The 20,581-nt window shown below is 43.3% G+C and overlaps 1 protein-coding gene and 1 non-coding gene across 2 annotated transcripts in view; both read left to right on the top strand.

Annotated features, from left to right (window-relative positions):
* LOC126413159 (protein O-mannosyl-transferase TMTC2-like) overlaps positions 1-20,581 on the top strand; it is an 899,537-nt gene that overhangs the window by 392,434 nt on the left and 486,522 nt on the right. The window lies entirely within an intron of this gene.
* Trnas-cga (transfer RNA serine (anticodon CGA)) lies at positions 15,188-15,262 on the top strand. Its single transcript has one exon. It is a non-coding gene; the product is annotated as a tRNA-Ser (tRNA).

Below are 20,581 nucleotides of genomic sequence, written 5' to 3'. Positions count from 1 at the left end.
TTGTAGGCAGTGTGGCGATAGGAGAAGCAGTCCAAAGTGAAAAGGTTTGAACATTTGATTGCTCTGCGATTTAGAACCACACTATGTCTAATACCGCAGTGATGACCATTAAAACTGCAACAGCATTAAGGCGGGACGCAAAGAACGTGAATTTGGTGTGAAGCGTTCTACAGATTCGCATTTGAAAATCAATTAAACATTCGAAAATCATTTGAATTTTAGTGCAACTGCACGAAGTACGAAAGAGCAACGCGACCTGCATTGTTTATAGAACGGAGATTATCGAGCGTCTTTCTCAATTAGAAGGTAAGTTGTGTTTGCGCATATGCTCTGCGCATCTGACTGTATCGTGGTCGCGCATGCGCAGTCATATACTTCAACTCGAAAATGACGTAACCCAGCAATTTTGTTTGATTACGTTTAAGTCTAAAGTCATTGTAGGCAATCATGTTCAAGATATTCAATCGGCCCACCAGTCGTGAAATGAGAGCCCCTATCAGGTTTTTGAATGCGAGAAGTCTTAGAACTTGTGATGAAATTTATCACAGATAAGTGAAACTTGCGGAGACAACGCTACGAGTGAGGGTATGGTGCAAAAGTGGGTTAGGATGTTTACAAAACGGAGAAAGGTAGAATGTCCACGACGAGGAGTGAAGTGGACGCCCGTCGCCGAACACCAAAGAATTGCAGCGCTGCATCGACGGGCAATTTCGTTTCAATACACTTTCAAAACAATTCATGCTCTTTGCTGGAAGAGACGACGACTGAATATTTGCACTACAAAAGGTTCAATGCACGATGGATACCGAAAACACTGACGTTCAAAAACAGTAACCCATGGAGGGGGCCTTGGAGTTCTGCAGCGTTATGCGACAGAAGGTTCAAAATGTTCAAATCTGTGTGAATCCCTAAGGGACCAAACTGCTGAGGTCACTGGTCCCTAGACTTACACACTACTCAAACTAACTTATGCTAACAAGGGAACCTCCCCATCGCACCCCCCTCAGATTTAGTTATAAGTTGGCACAGTGGATAGGCCTTGAAAAACTGAACACAGATCAATCGAGAAAACAGGAAGAAGTTGTGTGGAACTATGAAGAAAGTAAGCAAAATATACAAACTGAGTAGTCCATGTGCAAGATAGGTAACATCAAGGTCAACAGGAGCTCGGGAACGCTGTGGTCCCGTGGTTAGCGTGAGCAGCTGCAAAACCGGAGGTCATTGGTTCAGGTCTTCCCTCGACTGAAAATTTTAATTTTTTGTTATCGGACAATTATTATCTGTCCGATGCAATCACTTTTTTGGGAGTGATAATCACATCCACAAGAAAACCTAAATCGGGTAAGGTAGAAGAATCTTTTTACCCATTCGCCAAGTGTACAAGTTAGGTGGGTCGACAACATATTCCTTTCACGTGACGGACATGTCGTCACCAGTGTCGTATACAATATATCAGACGTGTTTCCCTTTGGAAAAATCGGTTGACCTATGACCTTGCGATCAAATGTTTTCGGTTCCCATTGTCGAGGCACGTCCTTTCGTCTACTAATCGCACGGTTTTGCGGTGCGGTCGCAAAATACGGACACTAAACTTATTACAGTGAACAGAGACGTCAATGACCGAACGGACAGATCATAACTTTGCGAAAACAAAAATTTCACTCAAGGGAAGGCTTGAACCAAGGACCTTTCGTTCCACAGCTGCTCACGCTAACCACGCGACCACGGCACTCCTGAGCTCACATTCTCCTTGATGTTGCATATGTTGCGCATGGACTACTCAGTTTGTATATTTTGCTTATTTTTTTCATAGTTCCACATAACTTCTTCCTGTTTTCTCGATTGATCTGTGTTCAGTTTTTCAAGGCCTATCCTCTGTGCCAACTTCTAACTAAATCTGAGGGGGGTGCGATGGGGAGGTTCCCTTGTAAGAACAACACACACGCCCATGCCATAGGGAGGACTCGAACCTCCTGCGGGAGAGGCCGCGCAGTCAGTAACATGGCGCCTTAGACCGCGACAGAAGGAAAAGAGAATTGGAAAAGGATTGTCACAGGTGATCAACCATAGATTTATTACGAGACACCTGGAACGAAACGTCAGTCACTGAAATAGCGGCGTACGGGTTCCCCGAAACCAAAAAAAAGCAAAGCCACCTCTTTCTTCAAGATAAATCACATTCACCGTGTTTCGGGACTTTCAGGGAATTTTGTTAGTGAACTGGATGAAACGGGACACAACAATCAATGCTACAGATTACTCCGAGACACCGAAAAATTTATGGTGCGGAATGCATAACAAAAGGCGTGGGTTACTGACTTATGGTATTGTGTTTGTGTATGACAACGCTCGACAGCGTACACCAAGCGTTACGACGACGCTGCTTGAGTCATTTCGCTGCGAACGATTGCGTCATTCTCCTTACAGTCCGGACCTAGCTCCATCTGACTTTCATTTGTTTTCTCATCTGAAGAATTCTTGCAGGCCAGCACTCTGCAGGCGACGATGAGATCAAGGTAAAAGTCCAAAACTAATTCACATCGCTAGCGACCGATTTCTACGAAGTGAGTATGTTGCAAGTACGAAGATAAGATCCAACGGTTAGATCGCATAATTAGTACATTGAAAAATAATTTAAGGTGTGTTGATTCTTTTGTGATAAAATATAAATTAAAAGTTGCTAATCTTTTTTAATATCCAAGCGGTACTTCCTTTCTGGGTCAATTTTTTAGTTGTGAGAAGATCGTGTTGTAACTTGTGTACCAAGAGCTAGTTTCTGTCAGAAATCAATATCAAATGGGTAGTAGCCGATTGACTCTGCAGTCTATTGCTGCTTGCGTTGTTCAGGATCCCACAACCGTCATGCGAATATGAAATTGGTGGGTTCTGGAGCGCCGTATTCAACGCCATGCACAATCTCAATGACCTCACGTGGCTAGCGCCTGAGCGGAGAGAAGCACTGTTCGCTCGGCTTCGCAGGATCGTACAGCCAAGTACGTAACTTCAAGAAATGGGCTTGGGCCTGTTTACAGCAAAATAAGTACCTTCATGGACAGCGCAACGACGTCGGCAGCACCACGGATTGCCGGCACGGCTACCATTGTCGCTGCTTCCCTTGAAGTGGCAGCAGAGAGAGACACCCAACAATGGTAAGCTTAACGACAACGCTGGACACAGGAGTGAGTACACTTCGTCTTTTCAGGCGAGTCCCGGTTCTACGTAGTACTTCACGATAGACGTATCCGTGTGCAGAGGTTCCGAGGAATGCGAACTTTGTTAGATTGCATTCGTCATCGTGATATGGGATCATTACTTGGCTCCATAATATGAGGTCCCATTGGGTGCACAACAAGATTATGTCTGGCGCGCGTAGAGAGTAATTTGGACCTTTCTGAAGAACTAAGGTCTACCTGACGGCGTCGTTCAACAAGATAACGCAAGACCGCGTGTTGTCCGTGCTGTCCTGACGTGCAGTACATCGATACAGAGAGTGTTCGACTGCTGCCCTCGCTAGTACCTTCCTGAGATATCTATTTCAAACATCCCTACGTAGGAGATGGGCACACCACCACTCGCCATGCGCTACTGTTGATGAAGTCTGTCATAGTGTTGAAGCAGCATAAGATGGCAAACCGTTATACCTCATAAAAGCCGGATAAGAGCCAATTTTGCTGCGAGAGGTGGCAGCTATGGATATTAAATTTTTCTCGCTCTATACCCTAAATCCCTAAAAATCTGATTATGTATTCTTCCTACAACACTGTAAATAAACAATAAGTAGAATTTCGTTATTTGCTTTCCTCATGTTCAAATAGCTCTGAGCACTATGGGACTTAACATCTGAGGTCATCAGTCCCCTAGAACTTAGAACTACTTAAACCTAACTAACGTAAGGACATCACACACATCCATGCCCGAGGCAGGATTCGAACCTGCGACCGTAGCAGTCGCGCGGTTCCGGACTGAAACGCCTAGAACCGCTCGGCCACCGCGGCCTTTCCTTCGCGTTGTCCCAGTTTTATCTTCCACCCTGGTTCGAATGCATTAGTCCCTAGGTTCATTTGATCGCAGCTGTGTACTCATATTGGCACAGCTATTAGTGTTCTTCACGCTGAAGATTTAATAAGTACTGCACCGAATCTACTGTCCGATTCGCTGTTAGCCTTTATGATGTTTGTCCACGAAGCAATATTGTAGCTTCCTTATTACTTCAAAGCCGTGTTCTACAATTTCGCTTTAATTAATTTTACTTCAGTCGCTGTTATCTCGAGCCGCACTCTGTTCCTTTCTTCATCATAATCCTTTCTGTACGCTGAATATTAACGCTGTCGGTTTCCTGTACGTTCACTCCACCTGAGTAAGATTGCACGTACGGCAGAGCCCATCGCTAGTTGATTCACGATTTCCGAAACTGTTCTGAACCCTTCAAACTGTTTAGTTGTCGAGAGCCTTTTGACAGTGTCTGGACACATCTACATCTACATATAGCCACCACAAGGTGCATGGCTGAGGGTGTTTCCCTGCTAGTCATTCCCCGTCCTGTTCCGCTCGCAGGAGGTACAAGGGGGAAGGTACCGTCTATATGCTTTATACGACCCCTGATTTTCTTGTTTTATATTCGCAGTTCTTACCCGAAATATACGATGGCAGCAGTTGAATCATTCTGCAACAAGCCGCAAATGATGGTTCTCTATATTTTCTCTACAGCGTTTCGCTAAAAGAATGCTGTCTTGCCTCCGGGAATTCCCATTTGAGTTTAGGTAGTACCTACCAGTAACATATCTAGAATCACTAAAACTTTAATAATGTATTCTTCCTACTACACTGTAAAAACACAATAAGTAAAATTTCGTTATTTGGTTTCCTTCCTGTTGTTCCAGTTTTATCTTCCACCTTGGTTCGAATGAATTGGCTGGCTCTGAGCACTATGGGGCTCAACTTCTGAGGTCATCAGTCCCCTAGAACTTAGAACTACTTAAACCTAACTAACGTAAGGACATCACACACATCCATGCCCGAAGCAGGATTCGAACCTGCGACCGTAGCGGTCGCGCGGTTCCAGACTGTAGCGCCTAGAGCCGCTCGGCCACCCCGACCGGCTCGAGTGAATTATTCGCGACCTGGTCGGGATCCAAAACACTCGCATTACTGTTCCACACTCGGTGTCTTTGTAGATGAGCTACACTTAAGAATCCTCCCAGTAAACCGAAGTCAACCATAACCTCGTTCCACTGCCGATCACACATTCTCGTCAATTTCACCCAGTTTTGCAACGTTACGCCTGGACGTGACTGTATCAAGCAGCACACCACTAATTCCGTATTCGAACATTTCAGGATTGTTTTGATCTACTTATTTGCATTAATATTCATTTTTCTAGAGCTAGAGAAGCTGTCACTCATTACATCATATAGAAATTCTAGCAATATGGAATGTTTGTTGTCCTTCATCCGTGATTCGCGGGATATTGTCCAAAAAAAGGGCAAACTGAGTTTCGCACGATTCTTGCTCTCTAAATACATGCTGATTTATGGACAAAAGTTTTCCTGTCTCAAGGAAATTAATTATGTTGAAATTTAGAATATGATGAAGAGTTTTCAGCAAACCGATGTGAAGGTTATTGGCCTACAGTTTTGCGAGTCCGTTCTTTTACTCTTATTATACGAGGGCCACTCCAAAAGAAATGCACCCTATTTTTTTAAAAAATCCATCTTTTATTCTACATGTTTGAAAGTTTTCCGGTGTGTAGATAAATGCTTTAGGAACAATATTTTCATTTCTCCACATCATTTCCATCCCTCTCAACTGCCTTACGCTATCTTGGAACCAGCGCCTGTATACCCGCACGGTAAAATTCTGGACCAACCTGTTGGAGCCACTGTTTGGCAGCGTGCACAAGGGAGTCATCATCTTCAAACCTTGTTCCACGAAGAGAGTCTTTCAGTTTCCCAAGGAGATGATGGTCACATGGAGACAGGTAGGACCGTAAGGCGAGTGTTTCAGTGTTGTCCATCCGAGTTTTGTGATCGCTTCCATGGTTTTTTGACTGACATGTGGCCGTGCATTGTCGTGCAACAGCAAAACATCCTACTTTTGCCGATGTGGTCGAACACGACTCAGTCGAGCTGGAAGTTCACTGTGATGCTTCTGTCAGCAGTCACCAATTCGTTAACTCTCTGCACATTGTCTGGAGTGTGTGCAGAACGAGGCCTGCCTCTGCGAGGACAATCCTCAATATTGCCGTGCCCGCTTTCGTCACGTAACCTGCTTGCCCACCGACTAACTGTGCTGCGATCGACAGCAGCATCTCCATACACCTTATTCATCCTCTTGTGGATGTTTCCCACTGTCTCGTTTTCACAGCACAGGAAGTCTATGATAGCACGTTGAACTAAGTTTGGAAACAAGCGGGAAGGATGTATCTACACACTGAAAAACTTTCACACATGCAGAATGAAAACTGTATTTTTACAAAAATAGTGTGCGTTTCTTTTGGAGTGACCCTCGTATAAAAGAGTCAGCTGTGCTTGGTACCTTGCGCTGCTCGAGAGATTTGCAACGAATTGGAAGTACATCACGCGCCAGTGCCGAAGAGTACCCTGAGCAAAATTCGACTTGGGACTCCATCCGGGCCTGGAGGACTGTCCCTTCTCAGCGCCAGGGAAATCAGCTTTAACCCTTTGCACTCCATAAGTTAGACACAGGGCGGCTCCGCGCGCTCTTATTTAAATCGCCGCCGCCTGGGCGGCTGTGCACCGCAGAGATTTTCGCGGATCTCTTTGTGGAAGCAATGTGGCCGCTGGCCAACAATTGGGGTGTACATTAAAACAAAATGTGTGCTTTCATTCATATATTTACGTAAGCTTTTACAGTACAAAACTTTCCATTGTGTGGTATTTTTTGAAACAGTCTTCAGGGTGGAGAGCTGGGTTTCGTGAGCATGTTTCGCAGTAATACATAGTTTCCCGCCTCCACCTTTCTTTTTTCTGTCTGAGCACACTGCACAATCCTTATGCTTCTTATGCTTATTCCCAGGAAGCTCGTTGATATTGTGAAACTTTTCATTCAAGCGTTCCTCGTCATCAGAAGTTGAACGACGTCCTCGTTTCTGTCCTTGAGTTCTTTCTTCGGCAACTAATCCTCTTATAACACTTTTACGGAAAGCTTTGTGAGACGGTATTGCAAAGTTGTTTTTCTCACAGTGATTCTTGTATAGTAAATAGCTGTTTACAAGTCCTACCTCCAACAGTCAGAAGTATAGTTTTCGCCACCACTTGAGACTTTTCGCTAGAAAACCGTAACTCGAAATAAAATGGTCAGATCGATCAACTCCACCCATCTTTGAAGTATAATCAATAATTACATTTGGTTTCTTTATTTCTTCCCTTTCCTTTCTGTTTCTCCTTTCTATAAGTGACACTGAGTTATTGGCTTTTGTAGAAAACATCTTGCCACGCCAGAACCATCATTTTGTTGTTGCGGAGGCAATTTATTTCGTGCTTCCTTAGACGCAGAGCTCCTTCCTTGATTGCAGCTGGAAGGTTTTTGCGATTGGCCTGAATCGTTCCTGTGAGATGCATGTCCTGTTTCAACAGCTCATCAGCTAATGCAACACTTGTATAAAAACGGTCAGTGTACAAATGATACCCTGATTGCCCTGTTGCATTTACGATATTAGCGAGCAGCTGAAGAACTATTCTCTCAGAAAAATTCAAGTGCGGACCAATCAATGACTCAGTTGTTACAGCGCCAAAATAGGGTATCAAACTGCAGACATAACCATTTGATGAATCCGAAATTACATAAACTCTGAGTCCCCATTTTGTTGGTTTTTGAGGACTGTACATTTTGAATAATACACTACCCTTGAACGATACTGTAGATTCATCAGCAGCTAAATACTGATATGGTCGATAAATTTCGAGAAACGTGCCACAGAAGTAATTCAGTACATTTGTCACTTTACTCAGACGTGACTGAACCTGACTGACATGTGTAGCCCTCGTCGGATTAGAAACATGAAGTGCCCAGAAAATTTGCGTAAATCGTCGGCGACTAAAACAGTCTGGAAAGAAATTGGATGATTGTAACCATTCTCTTGAAAAAAAGTCCTGCAAGTTCTTACACTTTTGTAATGCCATATTCAGTAGCACGCCATGGAAGCGTTTCATTTCTTCCATGGTAACATTTCTCTAGTCGCACCATGCACCATGTTGTGGAAGTGGTGTCACTTTACGTATTTTTGATGTAGCATACCTATTCGTTTCATTTGCTATTTGTTGAAATAGGTTATCTGTAAAAATTAATTGAAAGAATCCGACGGGCGATGATGGAACAGAACTACTTTGTTATAAAACCACACTTTGATTCATCAATAGCAAAATCTGTGAAGTCAGTGCCACATTCGCCACGAATCCTCTGCTGAATCACTATAAACATGCACATTGTCACTGTTTTCTTCGTCATTGTCACTCGAATTGTTTTGAAATGAAACTCTATCATAATCAAAATCATTTTTACTCTCGTTTTCATTTAGAGATTGCTCTAAAAGATCTAAAATCTCTTCCTCAGAAAGGACTGTGCGTGCAGAACTAGCCATTTCGAGCGCGTGGACTTGAACGTAATAATTACAATCTTTGACTTACCAAAACTGCTACTGTTCGACACCGAGTTAACACTAGTTCTCCTAGATGGCAGCACACTGCAGCAATAATGCCTAGTAGACTCAAAATACGTCTGAGAGCTTCGAAAAGTCGTGTCGAATGAGGCTCGACATCGGAGCGGAAAACAAATTTCGCGATGTCGAGTGGCACTTGACATTGGAGTGGAAAGTTCTGATGTCCTTGGTCCGAGGGTTTTCCGACGGTCAAACGATGGTATGTCTGTAAGGTCCTCTTTCTTAGATGAGTTTTCAAACGCGACTTGTAAAACTTAAGCTACACTGCAGGTTAACCCTGTGACTAGCAATGGCCAGCAGCTGTGTGCGTGTTGATGTGGCTGTCGGGCAAATTCTTGCTACATGAGGGGGAATTAGGGCCGTTGCGTAATTGTCGCATGACGTGAGCAGGCCGGCGCGTCAAGCGGGAGCACGCCCTGGCAACATTCCCCCCACCCCTCCCCCCTCCACATACCTTTAATGCCCTGGGCCCACCAATCCCCCTCCCTCCCCCCCTAACAACACACAGACACGCCACTATACTGTTCCGAGAAATAGCGCAAGGACACAACACTGGAGTCGTTACGTGCCATTAGCGACGTTGCTCTCACAATGCTTACACCGCCACCTAAAGTTCAGAATGCCATTTTCTTTTTTAGCGATGATAGTAGCAACTCCAGTACGTTTGCTTGGCCACCGGTAAAGAAGTCTTTCATTACGAGATGGAAAAACCCGCAGGCTATTGTGGACACCTTAGTGCTTTGCTAGGGATGGCAGAGTCGCGTGCGTCGTAAGCTAGCCTTTCTGCGGACTGTGAACAGGCTTACGCGACCATTTTACTGAAGCCTCCATTTTAACGTGGAATTAAATCCATTAACTCACATAGCAGCTTTTTTTCCCAACACTCTTCTGATGATGTGGCTCCCTAGGAATTCCTCTCGTGTGCCAACCGGTTCATGTCAAAGTAGCACCCTACGTCTTCAATTCCCTGCAGTACCATACACGTTGTTCTCAGAAGTCTGAACACATGCACTATCATCTTGTTCCTTCTTCTTGTCAGTGTTTCCCACGTATTCATTTCTTTATCTATTCTGCGTAGAATCTCCTCATTCTTGTTGAGTTCACCTAATTCTCAATATCCTTGTCTAGCACCACATCTGAAACGTTTCGATTCTCACCGTTCCACATTCTCCATAACTCGCTACCACACAACGCTATTGTCAAGACGTACTTTCTAATAAATTTCTTCCTTAAATAATGTGTATGTTTGATAACACCATCTCTTGGTCAGGAAAACCTGTTTTGCCTGTGCTAGGCTGCTTTTTATTCCCTCCTTGCTTCATCCATCCAAGATGCCAGAATTCCTTAACTTCGTCGAATTCGTGGTCACTAATTTTTTGATGCTAAGTTTACCGCAAATGTCAGTTCTACTACCCAGCACAACGTTTGTCATTCACCAGTTTACTCTCAATCCATATTCTGTACTCAACAACGGATTGTTCATTCGACGAACAGTTCCTGCAATTTTCCCTCACTTTCAGTGAGGATAGTAACGTTGTCAGTGAATCTCATCATTGATATTCTTTCACTCTGAATTTTTATCACACTCTTTAACGTTTATTTCTGTCATTGTTTCTTCAACCTATAAGGGACTGCACAGCACGGGCGAAAGACTACATCCGCATTGTACAGCATTTTTACTCGGAACTGTTTTCAGAGGAAAGATGGCACATGCAGTTAGACAAGTCAAAAACTTTATATTCCTATTAATGTTAATGAGAGCATTTTTTGTTGGGTCGGCAGTACCAGCTTTGCCTCACGCGTCAAGAAGGTATTGCTGACACAACGCATTCTTCAGTCTGCGTTCTGCATTCTTAACTCGGTATTAAGCCTATGTGCTCCTTAGAAGTAAATCATATTTTTATTGGTTTTGTACGTTGAGCGAAAATATCTGTTAAACGAAGATTGCATAATGACTACTATATTAAATATAGACGCACATCTATTGAAAAAGACAATATCCAAGTGCCACAGCGTCTTGTGTGTCATAATGTTCTCCGCAATGACTCACTGTGGCTTCTCCATCGGGAACGTCATCTAGCAACAGCTCATCTGCCGTTGAAAAATAAGCCAAAACCGTTATTTGTTGGAAAAAAGAAATTGATGTAACAGTATGACACCGAACTCTACTGGGATCCTGCAGGAGGAAAATGAGAAACTTTTAAAAAGAATCATATAAAATTTCTTACTTAATGGCAAAAAGCAAAACATATCATACTATCGGGGAGAAATTAATCAAATCTTCCATTCTTAAAGCAATCAGATTTGCTTTTGGAGAATACAGCCAGTGAAAAATGGACACGACACCTCTTTCAAACAACAGTGTGCAATGTAGCATCGAAGAAGTGGCACTGCATGTGAAATAACAGTTAGTTAAAACACTGGAAATGTCTCCATTTTTCCTTGGAGTGTGATATAGTGGACATACCTCAACAATGTCATTAATAGTATACTATTGATTTTGACGAGAAGTGGAATGTAGATTACTGGCAAATAATGATTCTGACAGAAGCAAATCAGTAAATAAATTAAATAAATAAGTAAATATAGGGGCAAGAGATATTCTGGGGTTGCAAAGGATGGTGCACCTGATACAAAAGTTAGGGAACCACTGCTCTAGACAAATATACCCTGTTGCAGACTAAGCGTTTTTCTGGAAATTTGCAGTCATGTGCCATGCAAAATATGACAGTATTTTCTAGAACCTGAGTATCTTAGTTATCACGTTTGATAGTTTCAACTTTAGATTGGCAAAAAGTTCTGGGACTGCCTGTTACATACGGGTCCAGATTTCACAGACGTTGCCCCGAAAACAGACGTCACTAACGATTCTTGCTACAAATACTAGGAGGATGTCGCAGCTGTGCCCAGTACAGATGTAAGCAGTGTATACCTTCGGGTTCCATAAGGGAGCTACACCCTTCATTTTCTGCCATCGTATATTTTGAGTTCGAATCCACACTGACATTTCTTTTCCAGGTGTCAGTGAGTGATAAGGGACGAAAAATCTCTAGAACCGACCTGGTTTCAAACTCAGGAACTATGTATTTGTGATCCGGTACTTTTCACGTAGCAACGGAAACGATGTTAGGGTTTCTTTTTTCATTCCATACACGTATGTAGTGTGAGAAGAACGGCTCTGTGCGAGCAATTACAAGTCTCATCTTGGATCAGAGATACCTGTTGCTGTGGCCTTCAGTCCGAGGACTGGTTTGATGCAACTCTCTGTGCAAGGCTCTTCATATGCGAGTAACTAATGCAAATTACATCCTTCTGAATCTGCTTACTCTATTCATTTCTTGGTCTCACTCTACGATTTTTAACCTCCGTGCTTTCCTCCAATACTAAATCGGTGATCCCTTGATGTCTCAGAACGTGTCCTACCAACCGACCCCTTCTTGTAGTCAGGTTGTGACATAAATTTCTTTCCTCCTTAATTCGATTCAGTACCTCCTCGTTAATTACGATACCTATGGGAGCGGTATGTAGGGGGTTGCACTACACGGTGGGTAAAGTGAAATTGGTCCGGGAAATGTTTCACGCACCTAATGATAGGCAGCCCGACTATGATATCTGCCCGAGATGTGACTGATTAAGTTGGGTTGCGTACCAGTAGATGCGTGAAACATTTTCCGGGGCAGTTTTACTTTGTACATCCCGTGTATTTTCGATTTCCTCACTTAAAACTGCCACTTTAACCTTGATAATTAGGCTTTGACGGCATATTTTGTGTGTATCCTACAATTAGAGCGTCCACCAGTTTAGCTTTATATCATCTACGTGACCCTCTTCCATCAGTTAAACAATCCTCTGACCATACATATAGCCTTTCTTTGTATAGTTATAATATACTCCGTTAGTCTTATTTGGTTCCACACACTTGTGAAATATTTTACGATGGGTATAAAAATTATAACCAATGCTGATAGGTTGCTAATAACAGTCACGAGATCTTAGCTGAATTCCTTTATTGCATTACGCGTTTTGGGCATAACCCATCATCAGACGATCAAAATACAGAGTTCATGCAGAAACTTTAGGCGCCAACAATGTCACACATAAAAACCCACAATGGTAAGATGGTAGTGCCAAGTGATCAACATTAACGTCAGTACAACATCAACATTGATACTGACCGATTGGCACTATAGTCTTATCATTGTGAATTTTAATGTGTGACATTGTTTGTGTCTAAATATTCTCATCAACTCTGTATTTTGATCATCCGATGATGGACTAAGCCAAAAATGCCTAATGTGATAACCAACGTGCTGTGTCTGTTATTAGCAGCCTATCAGCGTAATTTATAATTTTTATAAGTGTCAATATGGTTGCAAACATCATATACTACTTTTGCTGTATTTCAAATATTTTAGGATGGGTCACATGACTGTTTTGCACGCAAAAGGCTCTGTAGATTGACTGAATTTCCCCAATATTCTAGCAAGAAACCGATATCTGCCACTTACTTTACTTCCGACTGATCCAATGTGATCATTCCGTTTCATAACCCTACAAATTGTTTCAGCCGGGAATTAGTGCGAGTTGGTCAATTCCAGCTGTGGCTCATTGACACTGTAATAATAAAAGCACCGGTTTTACATTTCTTCCAGTCACTGCAGCACTTTGAAATCTTTGAAATCGTCTCTCACAGCATCTTCGACAGTGTGATGGTACTGCTATCCACTTCCCTAATCGAGGTCGATGACACTTTCTGCTGTGGGAAGCCAGCCTGAACACAGGAAGTTAGGATCCTGGTGCTATACGAAAACCTTCAACGCCAACGAAGCGATCATTAGCTCACTAGACAAAAAATTAGTCAGCCCTACAGAAGTCATTACAAGCATCATTTAATATCATGTAACTTCCCCGTGGACTTAAGAACCGGTTAGGAAGTCAGCCCGCAACGTTCTGCAGGTAGCCACTCGTTGAGAATTTGATCACGAAAATCCCCCAAATTTAGGGGATGGTGACGTCGGCGTTTTGCCCGCTGTTCCAACATATTCCACCGATTTCCTGTGGGGTTCAAGTCTGGTGACTTTGCAGGCCACTCGGGATCGGGCAGTGTACAGAAAACCAGTCACGTATTCTTCCAGCCCGGTGACCTATGCTGTTGGCTTTGAGAGCCTGTGTGAGTATCCTACAAGGTGCCGGACTCCAAATCTTCATAGCATGCAGTTCCCGTCGCAATGTTCTCTCGTTAACAGGTTGTGATGGACTTCACAAATTCATTGCCTGCACCGATTCCTGCCGGGTTTGGAAGCGATTTTGATTCATAAACCGCCAAACGCGTCTCCGGTCCCTCTGTCAGGATATTTTACCGATTACAATTCTGCTTGTAAACACGTGAAGAGTCTGCCGTGAAAGATCTGCAAATCCAACAGCTTCACATACTGAATGGCCCCATGCGGATAGCCAAGCACGATTGTCCCTCTTTGCTACTCTGTCACGTCCTTACATTTACACTAGTTCTGTAAAATTTCCCCTCAAAATATAAAGCTCTCCATGATTGCTACTTTCTTATCCTCACGCTCAGACAGCGAGCGTATTTTCGGTTGATAACTTGACTCGATTGCTGCGTAATCGGTAAAGATTTAACGATTCATCTTCACGTGCGGACTAGAGTAACGATTTTTATATCCTGTGAACTTACTTCCCTACACTAGCAGTACTCCTTATATCGTCCGCCTGTCCCGTAACGGTTACTGATGCCCAACTTCTGGTAGTAACCAACCCCGGACCTACGATATATCCGAACCGGGGCAACAACTTGAAAACACTCGAGCGCTTGAGATAGGCCGTCAAAAATTAAAAAAAAAAGACTTTTCAAAAATATGTTCGTTTTTTAGCACACATCTTTCTGAACAGTTTGTTATATAAAACATATATCTTCGGGTAAATGTAAGACATGTTATTTGGTCTTAAGTGTGGCAAAGTGCAGTGCCACGCATCTTCACCCAGTAGTTTTCTGTCGTACCTCACTGCATTTCACTCCGTGGAATTCAGGAACTTGTATATTTTGTAATGGAAGCCACCAAACCTAAATTCAGGACAGCGGAAAATAAAATGCACTGTGGTGCCTCTTCCCCTCCCAGTCATCCGAATTGACATCCTATCCCCCCTTAAAAAAAAACCTAACAATTAATACTGATTGGGATTATTTGTGATCCGGAGAATAATAACTCTTCAGTAAATTTACACCCTTTATTGCCTATTCGCTAATAACTTTCTCTTTTGTGTGACATGAAATTAAATATAGGAAACATAAAACCAGTAAAGACACGAGACAAACAAGGCAGTAGACAGAATGAGAAACTTCCTGGCAGATTAAAACTGTGTGCCCGACCGAGACTCGAACTCGGGACCTTTGCCTTTCGCGGGCAAGTGCTCTACCAACTGAGCTACCGAAGCACGACTCACGGCCGGTACTCACAGCTGTACTTCTGCCAGTGGGTACCGGTCGTGAGTCGTGCTTCGGTAGCTCAGTTGGTAGAGCACTTGCCCGCGAAAGGCAGAGGTCCCGAGTTCGAGTCTCGGTCGGGCGCACAGTTTTAATCTGTCAGGAAGTTTCATATCAGCGCACACTCCGCTGCAGAGTGAAAATCTCATTCTATAGAGAATGAGGTTTATCACTCTGCAGCGGAGTGTACGCTGATATGAAACTTTCCTGGCAGATTAAAACTGTGTGCCGGACCGAGACTCGAACTCGGGACTTTTTCCTTTCGCGTGAAAGTGCTCTACCATCTGAGCTACCCAAGCACGACTCCGCAATATCCTTTCTTTGAGGAGTGCTAGTCCTGCTAGTTTCGCAGGAGAGCTTCTGTAAAGTTTGGAAGGTTGGAGACAAGGTACTGGCGGAAGTAAAGCTGTGACGATGGGGCGCGAGTCGTACTTGGGTATCTCAGATGGTAGAGCACTTGCCCGCGAAAGGCAAAGATCCCGAGTTCGAGTCTCGGTCCGGCACACAGTTTTAATCTGCCAGGAAAGTTTCAAGGCGGTAGACATTTCTTCAATCTGTAGGTCCCAGCATTTTTTTCTCTCTAACCTTACTACAGCTTTATATGGCGTCCTTTCCTTTCTGCGAAAGAATCTATTACCTCATTAAAGTTCGTCTAAACGTCGTTGTCTAATGCTGAAAAAGCTGTTAATGCGAATAGTACCCAATAGTGGTGTGGTTTCTCGATTTGATTACGTATATTTTGTCACTGTCTGCTAGACGATACGAAAAGGCCTTTCTAACATTGCAGCAATTGTAACTCACGCCAAATAAGCGAGACAGTTTTAGTACAAATGGTTATTTTTATATACCTCATTTACATAAATAACACGACAGAATGTTACGAAGTACCGATATCAAATGCCTGTTAGGATTATTACAAGCAAAATGCTTTGCGTTAGGGAAAAGTTTCACATTTCATTCATATGCTCCAGTTTCCCAAGCATGATATCGAAAAGTAATAGTTGTGCGCATTTACATAAATTTGGAATCGTCATATTCTTTCATATAATTTGTGTGATGTCCCAGTTTCTTCTCCTTCCTTATTCTAACGAACAATCTTGTCATCACTACTTCTCCATTCGTGCCATTGTCAAGACTTATTCTCGGGATAACTTCACTAACCCTGCCAGAATCACATTTAGTTATACCGTGTTTTTTCTTCTGTTAGGCATTATTGCCTGTTCGTACAACGCGTTTTCCGCGCTATACCGGGAATAGAACGTAACCGGCTGCTAACCGGGGACTGTAAAGCTGGCCGTCAGTAGTGTAGTGATCTGACAAAATGTTTCCGTCAAAATTTCATTATCTCGGATACACCGAGAAGATAAAATGTAATCTTTCTGGCTTGTTATTTCCGTTCGTCGTTTAATCCCACTCTGGTAGTCTGAAGCTATGGATTTCGCTGGTAATTATAACAACGTTCATCATTCGCACAACCAACCAGTCACATAAACAAACAGCGACTGGTATTCACCCGTCCGGGTTTAAATTCGGCTCAGCTCTTATAGCCCCGTGCTCTTTTGTCTGCGGAAAATTTTTTTATTTCATGTTACAAAGGGGATTTCCCTGGCAGAGACATAGAGAACACTATGCACACACTCAAAAAACAACTTATGATTCGTTCAGAAATAATTTAGAACGTGTTCAAAATTGTTCAAAAACCAACAGGGATGCGTTTCAAATTCATATGAATGATCGATTGAACAATGCGCTGGATGCTAGACGTTTTGTGAAACATGGTTTCTTTCTGCAAGAATATGAATTTGGCGCTCCCTGAAATTGCCGCCCGGGACAGATACACCAGAAATGAGGGCACAATGTCGGTCCCAAGAGGGAATGTGAGGGATACATATCTGCAGCAACAGGGGTCTCACCTCAGTCGAGTATTTGATGAGTGGAAGATAGCGTGGGCTGTCTGTAGAGCTCCGACAGCTGCTAGATACAAGCTATAAGTGGTGCGAAGTAGGAAGTTAGCGAGGATGATTAAGGAATCGGGGTAGAAATTCTAAGTGCCCCCATTTGTTAAAAGACATTTGAAGAATCCTCTGGTACTATCTCTCAGTCTAACTTCTCATCAGTAGCCCATCTGCTGCTCTGAAAATCTATCTCTGTAGCAACGGCTGGTGCCGACGGTAGTCAAATAACTTAAGTTCGACGGTCGGCGACTTGTGACTATAAAATGACTTTTTTATAATAATATGAATAGTTATATATGTGTTTCGATAGAGAGAGAGAGAGAGATAGAGAGAGAGAGAGATTTATTTTTGATTGAGATTTTTACTATAAGTCGTAGCTAGTACCTGAATTTTGGTTGCTGCCTCCTTGAATGATCAGCTTCTGCACGAATTCCAATTTGGAGGAAGTGATTGTTCTTTAAGGTTTAAAACACGGCTCTGTTAGTTACTTGGCCGCATTGCGGATAGCTTTGAGCCCAAGTTTTCAGAATTTCACTTAACATAAGTTCTCCTATGAATGGGTACAGAATATCACTGCAGTATCGTTGTGCGTTTATTGTTTCGTTGAAAAATATGGGACCCACAATCCGATGTCTAGAAATTGCAATCCAAACTCCTATTTTCACAGAATGAAGTGGTTCCTCATGAGTACACAACGGATTTACAGTACTCCACATACCAGAATTTTGCGAGATAAATGAAACCACGCCTCATCAGTGAAAAACGTTTCATTAAAAATATCCCTTCCATTTTGTCGAACGAAATTATTGAACCATTGACAATAATGCAGTCTCTTGCCATGATCAGTATTTTTCAGTTCTTGCACGACTGTAACTTTGTATGGGGAAAGTTATAATTTTTTTCCTTACAGTTGTGTGGGCCGTTCCGATACTAACATCGATTTCCTGGGCGAGTTTTCTTACTGACTTGCTCGCACTCATGGGCATTTTCTCGGAAATATCGAGTAGTTTACCCTCAGACACAACGATAGGACGACTACTTCTCGGTGCATCTGTCGCTGAACCCGTACTTCGAAATTTGTTAATCAAATCTCACACAGTATCGGGATGCGGGAGAACTGAATTAAATTTTTGACGAACTGAAACTGTGTATTTACCGCAAGCTTTGAACACTTGTTCGGCTAAAAACACACGTTCTTCAATGGTTAGCATTCTAACAGTGACAAAAACGAAACAAACGAACAAAGAAACTAAACTTAAAAGTTCGCGCCAACACGTAACGACACACTCCGATACTACTGACGCTGGCTGAGATAAACGAAACAGTGGAATGTTGGTAGAGTCCACTTGAAGGGAAATAACCCAGGCAGACGAACAATAGTGCGGGACGCTCGGCTAACAATCATACGGCACTGCGGAGAGACTTTTTGAACACCCCGTATAGTTTGCAACACAGATTATCACAAATGATCAGATTAATAGTTATGTAGTGGCGAAAAGATTTGCTCAAGATAAGAAGAAATGTAGGATGACAATGAAAGCGTGCGGAAAGATTGATGACCAAAACCAGGAAAAAATGACCTTAGGCTTTTAGAAAACGCACGTATACTTCTTCGATTACAACAGTCCGTTCCTTCCCGTCTGACTGTCTGATCTAAGCAGCTCCCTCCGTGTGTTTAAGTTATTCTTGTGAGGATATGAAACGATTTATTTATTTTTTGGCCTTCGGCGGTTAACTGACATACAAAAATAAATTGATGACATAACAGTGAAGCTAGTACAACAAGGGCTTAAACGCCTGCTATTCACAATTGGAGAAACTGCAGGAAAAGACCCCTGAGAGGCTATGATGGGAAAAATGCCAGATGGACACATGGTCGGAAATGGGTTCCAGGGGAGTTACCGCCACTTGAAGGAGTAGATAAAAGATATTTGACTGTGTAGGTTTAAAGAATTAAAAGCACACAGGACAGCCGACCAGTCAAGTGGGTATATTCTGTCTGTAATAGTATTTTAGCCCCACGTTTAAGAGTACAGTAATGTTGTTCACGACGGCGGTCGGCTCACGCATCGGCACTAAAGGCCACCCTCTTCATAGCTGTTGCTGATTCACTCAGGTACCCACGTGTGTCGTATAATGCCGCGCTCAGAGTCGATGACCTGGTATAACAACCAGAAACAGTCCGACATGGTCTTTCTAAACGGCCAAAGAAATGGGAGTGAGCAGGTATTGGCACGACTGTGTTGAGGGGAAATGTATCCCTGCCGACAGCTGCTGCACCATTAACTATTTGGAACAGTGTCTCATCGTTTGTTTAAGACAGGCTCGTGTATGGGAATGAGTAATCATGAAAGGCGGGCGTACCCATTACGTACTCGGGCCTTGGACGAACAGATGTTGAACCCTATAGAATATGATCCTGGTATCAGCACCAACCATGTATCCCGCCAGCATGGGGTAAACCAGACGATCGTGTGGAACATTCTCCATGACAACTGCCACCATCCTTATCGCTTATAACGGTGCAGGCCTAATTATCTAGGAACTCGAAGCAAGAAGACCTGCAAACATGAGTAACTTAGAAATAGATATCGTTGGAGTAGTGAAGTAACTTAAATCATTTAACAAAAGCAAGTCTTCTGGTCCAGACTGTATACCATTTAGGTTCCTTTCAGAGTATGGTTATGTAATAGCTCCATATTTAACAATAAAATACAACCGCTCGCTAGACGAAACATCCGTACCCAGAGACTAAAAGCTGCACGAGTGGCACCAGTATTTGGGAGGGCCAGTGAGAGTGATATGCTGGGTTGTAGGCCCTTGTCATTGTTGTCGATTTGTGGCGAGATTTTCGGGCGTGTATTGTGTTCGAGCATTGTGAATTGCCCCAAAGAGAACTGTCTATTGACACACGGTCGCTGGGGGTTTGGGTGGCGTCTTTCTTGTGAAGCACAACTGGGTCTCTACTCGCTCGAGGCCTTCAGTGCTGCTGACAGGGGATTTCGGATTAATTTTGTATTTATCGATTTCCGGGGGGCTTTTGGAACCATACCTCGTAGGCGGCTTGAGGCCAGGTTGCTTCCTTGTGGAGTTTTTCTCATTTGTGTGGCGGGATTCGTGACTTCCTGTCGGGTGGAGAGGAGGGGGGCGGTCACGGTTCGTCGTGATTGGCAAGGGGACGTCGGATGAAGCAGAGTTGGTTTCTGGTGTTCCCCGGTGTACTGTTGTGGGGCCTCTGCTGTTCCTTATCTATATGAACGATTTAGGGGACGGTCTGGGCTCTGTATTGGGTTATTTGCGGGTGGTGCTGTCGGTTCTCGTCTGGTGGGGTCATCAGAGGATCAGAACAAATTTCAGAACGATTTAGAAAAGATATCCGTATGGTGCGAGGATTGGCGGTTGGCCCTGCATGATGAAGGGTGTGGTGTCATCCACATGTGTGCTCGGAGG

Source organism: Schistocerca serialis, chromosome 7 (genome assembly GCF_023864345.2).
Source record: "Schistocerca serialis cubense isolate TAMUIC-IGC-003099 chromosome 7, iqSchSeri2.2, whole genome shotgun sequence".
Taxonomy (NCBI): domain Eukaryota; kingdom Metazoa; phylum Arthropoda; class Insecta; order Orthoptera; family Acrididae; genus Schistocerca; species Schistocerca serialis.
Note: the sequence above shows the minus strand (reverse complement) of the source record. Positions and strands in the feature narration are given on the sequence as shown.